The following is a 9,872-nucleotide window of genomic DNA, read 5'->3' on the forward strand; positions in this document are numbered from 1 at the left end:
CACATTGATTATGTGAGTATGCACCTCTGTTGCCCTCCTACCAGTATCAGAATCAGTGTCAAGAGGAAAGAGAAATGAGATTGCAGTGGCCATGCCACTGGTGATATTGCCTAAGGGAGAACCTTGTGAGCCACAGGACATCGAGTCTGGCCTTGATCACTAGTGGGGGCACGGTGCCATCTTAACCCCAGAAGCAAGAAGCAAGAGCACACTGCCTGCTTCCCATCCATCCAGAAGGGCTCCCAGCTAACAGTAGGGGAGAAGCGCCATTTAAAAAAAAAGATTTATTTTATTTAGTTGAAAGACAGAGTTACAGAGAGACAGAGAGGTCTTCTATCTGCTGGTTCATCCCTCAGATGGCTGCAATGGCCTGAGCTGCACTGATCCAAAGCCAGGAGCCTCCTCCAGGTCTCCCACATGGGTGCAGAGGCCCAGGGGCTTGGGCCATCTTCTACTGCTATTCCAGGCCATAGCAGAGAGCTGGATCAGAAGAGGAGCAGCCGGACTCGAAGCGGTGTCCATATGGGATGCCAGCACTTCAGGCCAGCGCATTAACCCACTGTGCCACAGCGTCAGCCCCAAAGTGGCATCTTAAAAGGTGAGTATAGGCCGGCGCCGCGGCTCACTAGGCTAATCCTCCGCCTAGCGGCGCCGGCACACCGGGTTCTAGTCCCGGTCGGGGCGCCGGATTCTGTCCCGGTTGCCCCTCTTCCAGGCCAGCTCTCTGCTGTGGCCAGGGAGTGCAGTGGAGGATGGCCCAAGTGCTTGGGCCCTGCACCCCATGGGAGACCAGGAGAAGCACCTGGCTCCTGGCTCCTGCCATCGGATCAGCGCGGTGCGCCGGCCGCGGCGGCCATTGGAGGGTGAACCAACGGCAAAAGGAAGACCTTTCTCTCTCTCTCTCTCTCTCTCTCTCTGTCCACTCTGCCTGTCAAAAAAAAAAAAAAAAAGGTGAGTATAGGCTGCTGCAGCCTCACATGTAACTAAGGGATTTTATCTGATTGATAAACCCAGGATCCCCACTGACTTTGAGTCTGGCCTGGAGAGTTGACAGGTGGCCGAGCTCACTTAAGCCTGTGAAGCACCCCCTCCCCTCTATATCACTGGAACCTGTACTCAAACTGCCAAGGGGAAAACAACAACAGGAACCAGGATCTGGCAACACCTTGGCTCTCTATGGACAAAGCAGCTTCATGGGGCTGAGAGTGGATCCTGCTCCAGTGAGCTATGACTGTGGGAATCCTGTGACTGCACAATAGGGCATGGAGTGTAGCTGGGTCTCTAGGCAACCACTGTGTCTGGTGTCAGAAGCTCAGAGTTCACTGAGTGTCTAGGGTGGGTCCTTGCAGAGAGCTCTGCTCACACTGAGGACTGCACAGACCTTTTGCGTGGTGCTTTTGAATGTGTGTGTGTGGTGTGTAGCCACTGTGGGCTCATCTGGGCATTGATCATCTTAACAGAGAGGAGGTGAGGCAGTGATCATAACCTACCCCCTGCTGACAATAGAGGACATCTACCACACCCAACGTGGGTGTCGCCTGGGACTCTTGCACCATATCCAAGAACTGACCAGAGCTTTCTAGCCCTACCCAGCACACGTCTCTGAATATCCACTGAAGGAACAGACACACCACTAAGCCACAGAGGCATATTTCAAAGATAAAACCATCGCGGGAGAAAACCAACCAATGGTTCCACAAATGCCCAAAAATAAATGTAGAAATATGAGAAACATGAACAAGGAAGACAACATGACTCTCCCAAAGGAACAAAACAACATTCCAGTATTAGAATATGAAGATGAAGAGACTGATGAAATGCCTGAAAGGAATTCAAAAGAATAATCATAAGATTACTCAAAAGCAATGAGAAGCAAATTCATGAATTAAATAAATCCATACATAACATGCATAAAAAATTTCCCTACGAGATAAGAGATATTGAAGTGAAATCAATTCAGCTGGTGTGGCTCACTTGGCTAATCCTCTGCCTGAGGTGCCGGCACCCCGGGTTCTAGTCCTGGTTGGAATGCCGGATTCTGCCCGGGAGTGCAGTGGAGGATGGCCCAGGTCCTTGGGCCCTGCACCTGCATGGGAGACCAGGAAGAAGCACCTGGCTACTGGCTTTGGATTGGCGCAGCGTGCCGGCCATAGTGGCCACTTGGGGGGTGAACCAATGGAAAAAGGAAGAACTCTCTCTCTCTCTCTCTCTCTCTCTCTCACTGTCTAACTCTACCTGTCCAAAAAAAAAAAAAAAAGAAGAAATGAAATGAAAATTTCAATACATCAAATAAAAATATAGTATAAAGCCTTAACAACAGACTTGGTGAGGCAGAAGAAAGAATATTTGATCTAGAAGACAAATCTTTGGCAATATCTCAGTAAAACCACACACAAAAAATAAAATGAAGAAGAAGAAATTAGAAAAACTAAAAATAGTGTTCAAGATTTGTGAGATACTATTAAATGACCCCATATATGGGTCTTAAGAGTTCCTAAAGATATGGAAAGAATGGATTAGAAGGCCTACTCAGTGAAATAATAGCAGAAACTTCCATAATTCAGAAAAGGAATGTCCAAGTACAGGAAGCACATAGAACCCCTAATAGATATGACCAGAAAAGACCTTCACCATGACCATCAAATTTTAAACAGTAGTCAAATTTTAAACAGTAAAACATAAGAAAGAAATATTCTAAAATGTGTATAAGAATAATGCCAAATTACCATCAATGACACTCCAATTAGACTGACAGCTGACTTCTCATCAGAAACCCTACAGGGTAGGAGAGAATGCAGACATAGTCCAAGTCTTAAAGAAAAACTGTCAACCCATAATGAAGTACCATGAAAAGCTCCCATTTATGAATAAAGGTGAAAAAAAGACCTTCAATAACAAATAGAAATGGATAGAATTTGTCACCACTAGTCAACCCTTACAAATACTGCTTAAGGATGTGCTTCACACAGAAACACAGAAAGATAGTCATCATTATGAAAGAATGTGAAGGCAGAAAATCTCCTAGTAAAAGTAAAAAGGAAATCCAAATCAATCTATAGGAATACTTATGGCAAAATGGTAGGGCCAAGTTATTATTTATCAATAATAACCTTTAGGGGCTGGTGCTGTGGCATAGCTGGTAAAGCCACTGCCTGTGGTGCTGGCATCCCTTATGGGTGCCAGTTTGAGTCCCGGCTGCTCCACTTCTGATCCAGCTCTCTGCTATGGCCTGGGAAAGCAGTAGAGGATGGCCCAAGTCCTTGGCCCCTTCTCCAGGTGGGAGACCCAGAGAAAGCTCTTGTCTCCTAGCTTCAGATTGGCACAGCTCCCGCTGTTGTGGCCATCTGGAGAGTGAACCAGTAAATGGGAGAACTCTCTCTTTCTCTCTCTGCCTCTGCCTCTCTGTAACACTGCCTTTCAAATAAATAAATATTTAAAGAACAATAATAATGGCTTTGAATGTAAATGGCCCAAATTCTCCATTAAAACATGCAGACTGTCTGAATGGATTAAAAAACAAGATCCATTTATTTGCTGTCTTCAAGAAACACATCTCACCAACAAAGATACACACAGACTGAAAGTGAAAGGACAGGGGGAGAAAGATATTCTATGTTAATGGAAAACAAAAAAAAGCAGGAGTAGCCATCCTGATATCAGAAAAAATAGACTGTAACACAAAAATCATTCAAAGAGACAAAGAAGGGCACTATGTAATATTTAAAGGTTTCAACAGGAAGATGTAACTATAATAAATGTATAAGCACCCAATTCCAGGACACTTGGTTGTTTAAAACATGTTGATGGATCTAAAGGGTGGCATAGACTCTAATACAGTAATAATGGGAGACTTCAACACCCCACTTTCATCAATGGACAAATCAACCAGAAAGAAAATTAGCAAAGAAACCACGCAGCTAATCAACAGTATGGACCAAATGGACCTGATAGCTACAGAACATTTCATCTCACAGTTGCAGAATATACATTCTTTTCATCAGTACAAGGAACTTTCTCTAGGATACACCATATGCTTGGTCATAAAGCAAATCTCAACAAATTAAAAAAAATTGAAACCTTAGTGTGTATCTTTTCTGACCACAATGGAATGAAGGTGGAAATTAACAACTTAAGAAACTCCAGAAAATATGCAAATATATGGAGACTAAACAACATGCTCCTGAATGAATACAGAAGAATTCAAAAGGTAAATCAAAAAATTCCTGGCCGGCACCATGGCTCACTTGGTTAATCCTCCGCCTGTGGCACCAGCGTCCCATATGGGCACCAAGTTCTAGTCCCGGTTGCTCCTCTTCCAGTCCAGCTCTCTGCTGTGGCCCAGGAAAGCAGTGGAGGATGGCCCAAGTGCGTGGGCCTCTACGCCCGCATGGGAAACCAGGAGGAGGTGCCTGGTTCCTGGCTTCAGATCGGCATAGCTCCAGCCATAGCAGCCACTTGGGGGGTGAACCAATGGAAGGAAGACCTTTCTCTCTGTCTCTCTCTCTCTCTCACTGTCTAACTCTGCCTGTCAAATAAAAAAAAATTCCTGGAAATGAATTAAGATGACAACACAATATATCAAAACCTATGGGATACAACAAAAGCAGAATTAAGAGGGAACTTTATAGAAAGTATTGCCTACATCAAGAAATTGGAAAGGTATCAAATAATGAGCTAATAATGCATCTCAAGGATCTACAAAAATAAGAACAAACCAAACCCCTAATTAGTAGGATAAATAATTATAATTAGAGAAGAAATAAACAAAATTGAGACAAAAATGATAAAAAGATCAGTGAAATGAAGAGCTGATTTAAAAAATGAACAAAACTGATAAACCATTGACCTAACCAAAAAAGGGGAAAAGACCCAAATTAATAAAATTAGAGATGAAAAAGGAGATGTTACAATGGATATCACAGAAATAAAAGAACCATCATGAATTACTACAGAAAGTTATATGCCAACAAATTGGAAAATCTAGAAGAAATGTATAGATTTCTTGGCACATACAATCTGCCAAAATTGAGTCATGAAGACACAGAAAACCTAAATAGGATTACCAAGACAGAGATTGAATCAGTAATAGAGACCTTCCCAACAAGGAAAAACCCAGGATCAGATGGGTTCACTGCTGAATTCTACCATACTTTTAAAGAAGAATTAATTCCAATTTTTCTCAAACTATTCAAAACAATTAAAAGGGAGTGAATCTCACCAAACTCCTTTTATGAGACCAGTATCACCTTAATCCCCAAACCAGAAAAAGATACAATAAAGAGGGGCTGGTGCCATGGCTCACTTGGTTAATCCTCCACCTGTGGCACTGGCATCCTACATGGGACCGGGTTCTAGTCCCAGTTGCTCCTCTTCCAGTCCAGCTCTCTGCTGTGGCCCAGGAAGGCAGTGGGGGATGGCCCAATTGCTTGGGCCCCTGCACCCTCATGGGAGACCAGGAGGAGGCACCTGGCTCCTGGCTTTGGATTGGCATAGCTCCGGCCATAGCAGCCATTTGGGGGGTGAACCAAAGGAAGGAAGACCTTTCTCTCTCTCTCTCTCTCTCTCTCTCTCTCTCTCTGTCAAATTTTAAAAAATGATGTTCTATAAAAAAAAGATACAGTAAAGAAAGAGAACTACAGACCAATATCAGTGATGAACATAGACACAAAAATCCTCAATAAATACTAGCTAATCAAATTCAACAACACATCAGAAAGCTCATTCACCTGGACCAAGTGGGACTTATCCTTGGTATGTAGGGTTGGTTCAACATATGCAGATCAATAAATGTGATACAACTGAAGAATAAAAACCATATGAATATCTCAATAGATGCAGAGAAAGCACTTCATAAAATATAATATCCTTTCATGATTAAAAAAAAAAACCTTATGTAAATTGGGTATAGAAGGGATATTCCTCAACACAATCAAAGCAATTTATGACAAACTCACGACCAACATCTTATTGAATGTGGAAAAGTTGGAAGCATTTCCACTAAGTTTCGGAATGAGACAAGGATGCCCCACTCTCACCATTGTTATTCAATAAAGTCCTGGAATTTTTAGCCAGAGGCGTTAGGCAAGAAAAAGAAGCTGGCACCGCGGCTTACTAGGCTAATCCTCTGCCTTGCGGCGCCAGCACACCAGGTTCTAGTCCCGGTCGGGATGCCGGATTCTGTCCCGGTTGCCCCTCTTCCAGGCCAGCTCTCTGCTGTGGCCAGGGAGTGCAGTGGAGCATGGTCCAAGTGCTTAGGCCCTGTACCCCATGGGAGACCAGGATAAGTACCTGGCTCCTGCCATCGGATCAGCGCGGTGAGCCGGCTGCAGCGCACCGGCCACAGCGGCCATTGGAGGGTAAACCAACGGCAAAGGAAGACCTTTCTCTCTGTCTCTCTCTCACACTGTCCACTCTGCCTGTCCAAAAAAAAAAAAAAGACATCAAAGAGATACAAATTAAAAGAGGAAGTCAAACTATCCCTGTTTGCAGATGACATGATTGCATACATTTAGGGGAGCCAAAAGACTTCACTAAGAGACTATTGGAACTTATAAGAGAGTCTGGTAAAGTGGCAGGATACAATATCAACACATAAAATCAATAGCCTTTGTATATACAGACAATGTCATGGCTGAAAAAGAACTTGTAAGATCAGTCTCGGCCGGCGCCGCGGCTCACTAGGCTAATCCTCCACCTAGCAGCGCCGGCACACCGGGTTCTAGTCCCGGTCGGGGCGCCGGATTCTGTCCCGGTTGCCCCTCTTCCAGGCCAGCTCTCTGCTGTGGCCAGGGAGTGCAGTGGAGGATGGTCCAAGTGCTTGGGCCCTGCACCCCATGGGAGACCAGGAAAAGCACCTGGCTCCTGGCTCCTGCCATCGGATCAGCGCGGTGCGCGGCCGCAGCGCGCCGGCCGCGGCGGCCATTGGAGGGTGAACCAACGGCAAAGGAAGACCTTTCTCTCTGTCTCTCTCTCTCACTGTCCACTCTGCCTGTCAAAAAATAAAAAAAAATAAAGATCAGTCTCATTCACGATAGCTTTAAAAAATTAAATACTTTGGAATAAATTTGACCAACGATATGAAAGCTCTACAAAACATTAAAGAAACAAATGAAGCAAGACACAAAAAAATGGAAAAATCTTCTATGTTCATGGATTGGAAGAATCAATATCATCAAAATGTCCACACTACTGAAAACAATTTACAGATTCAATGTGATTCCAATCAAAATACCAACAGCATTCTTCTCAGATCTAGAAGAAAATGATGCTAAAATTCATATGGAAACACAGGAGACCCCAAATAGCTAAAGCAATCTTAAGCAACAAAAACAAAGGAGGAAGCATCACAACACCAGATTTCATGGCATACTACTGGGCAATTGCACTCAAAACAGCCTGGTACTGGCACAAAAAAATAGAAATGTAGACCAATGTAACAGAATAGAAACCCCAGAAATCAACCCACACATCTACAACCAAGATTTGAAAAAGGAGCTAGAATCAATCCCTGGAGAAAGTACAGTCTCCTCAACAAATGGTGCTGGGAAAACTGGACCTCCACACACAGAAGTGTGAAGCAAGACCCCCTACCTTACTCCCTACATAAAAATCCACTCAAAAGGGACCAAGATATAACTATGACCTGATACCATCAAATTATTAAAGGAGAACATTGGGGGAAATTCTGCAAGACATTGGCATAGGCAAAGACTTCTTAGAAAAGACACCAAAAGTACAGGCAATCAAAGCCAAAATTGACAAATGGGATTACATCAAGCTGAGAAACTTCTGCACTGCAAAAGAAACACTCAGCAAAGAGAAGAGTCAGCTGACAGAATGGGATAAAATATTTGCAAACTATGCAACTGATAAGGATTAATACCCAGAATCTATAAAGAGCTCAAGAAACTCAACAACAACAAAGCAAACAAGGGTAGGGAAGGTAGGGTAGGAAGAATCACTTTGCTTCTAAATCTGTATATATGATTATGTGAAACTTGTTCACATTATATAAATAAAAAGTATTTTTATTTTTTTAAATATTTATTTATTTGAAGCCAGCGCCGTGGCTCAATAGGCTAATCCTCCGCCTAGCGGCGCCGGCACACCGGGTTCTAGTCCCAGTCGGGGTGCCGGATTCTGTCCCAGTTGCCCCTCTTCCAGGCCAGCTCTCTGCTGTGGCCAGGGAGTGCAGTGGAGGATGGCCCAGGTGCTTGGGCCCTGCACCCCATGGGAGACCAGGATAAGCACCTGGCTCCTGCCTTCGGATCAGCGCAGTGCACCAGCCGCAGCGCGCCGGCCGCGGCGGCCATTGGAGGGTAAACCAATGGCAAAGGAAGACCTTTCTCTCTGTCTCTCTCTCACTGTCCACTCTGCCTGTAAAAAAAAAAAAATATTTATTTGAAAGGCAGAGTTACAGACAGGAGAGATAGAGAGAAGTGTCTTTCATCTTCTGGTTCACTCCCCAAATAGCCACAACGGCCAGAGCTGAGCCAATCCAAAGCCAGGAGCCAGGAGCCAGGAGCCAGGAGCTTCCTCCAGGTCTCCCACGTGGGTGCAGGGGCCCAAGCACTTGGGCCATCTTCCACTGCTTTCCCAGGCCACAGCAGAGAGCTGGATCAGAAGAGGAGCAGCCATGAAAGGAACTGGAGCCTCAGGTGAAAGCTTAGCCCACTATGCCACAGCACCAGCCCCCTAAAAAAATTTTTTTTTAAAAAAAGGACAATTGTAAGTACCAAAAGGCAGAGATCAAAAATTCAAAGGTGAAGAAGTTTAGAGAGAGCTAAAACAAGTCTGAAATTGGCAATGAGAAAAAAAAAAAAGACAAAAACAAAAACATGAGGGAACAAAGCCTGAAAGCAGAGCGGCACTGAAGTAATTGCTGTCGTTCTATAGCCCTGTTAGAGGGGTTCAGCCCTCCCTGAGGGCAGCCCTGCACCAAGGACGCTGTTAGGCCCCATGACCCTGTGCTGAGGAGATCCTGGGAGGCTTTGGGGGACTGCATACCCCGGAATCCTCTACCCACAATTTCCCGGACGAGGGAGTAAGAGAGGAAAAACAGGGCCCCACACTCATATCCATTGAATACTCCGGTCTGAATGCAGACTGCTCTCAGCCCCTTCCTGAGACGTCTGCCTGGTCTACAGCTATACTCTCTTCTTTACTTCCCTTCGTTAGATTTTGAATCCACACTAACCACTGCTCTCTGTCTCAGATCTGAATTCTTTCTTGTGCGAAGACAAGAATCCCTGAGCAGCTGATCTCCAGTAACAGCTGCAAAGTTCCACCTCAGGAAGTCTTGAAAATTGTCTCAGTGTATCGCAAATACAGTAATCCAGGAATTTAGCCTAGTGTTCGAGACCCCCACACCCTCTATCAGGGTACCTGGACTCAGTACCTCATCTGGCTCCCAACTCTAGCTTCCTACTGTAGGGAGCAGGCAGAACTTGGCTGCTTCACCCCACGGACCAGAAGGAGTGCACAGACTTGGCCTGCTCCATCTGATACAGATGAACTGCAACTGCCTGATAAGATGCACCCATGAACAACAGGCTGCACCCAACCATTAGACCATGATGAAGCGAATAGAGCTCATATAAGCAGCAAGCAAAGAAACCCTGACCAGACTCTGAGCAGATGCTCGTGGGAGCGTCAGAGTGAAAGCCCTGGGTTGACCCACCACACTCAGACCTTCCCACAATGGAGTTCTCCCAGCCAGCCCTGCACCTGCCCAATGCCAAGGCCCTGAGCTCGCCGGACACTAAGACTACTTGCCCTTCAAGACCTGCATTCTTCAGCCTAGAGGTACCACCCATGCAGACGCTGTGAGAACCCTCCTTCTGTGGCTAAGATATGTTGTGAGGAGCACCAGA

The sequence above is a fragment of the Oryctolagus cuniculus genome, chromosome 4, assembly GCF_051225735.1.
Source record: "Oryctolagus cuniculus isolate XC-2025 breed Fujian yellow rabbit chromosome 4, ASM5122573v1, whole genome shotgun sequence".
NCBI lineage: Eukaryota > Metazoa > Chordata > Mammalia > Lagomorpha > Leporidae > Oryctolagus > Oryctolagus cuniculus.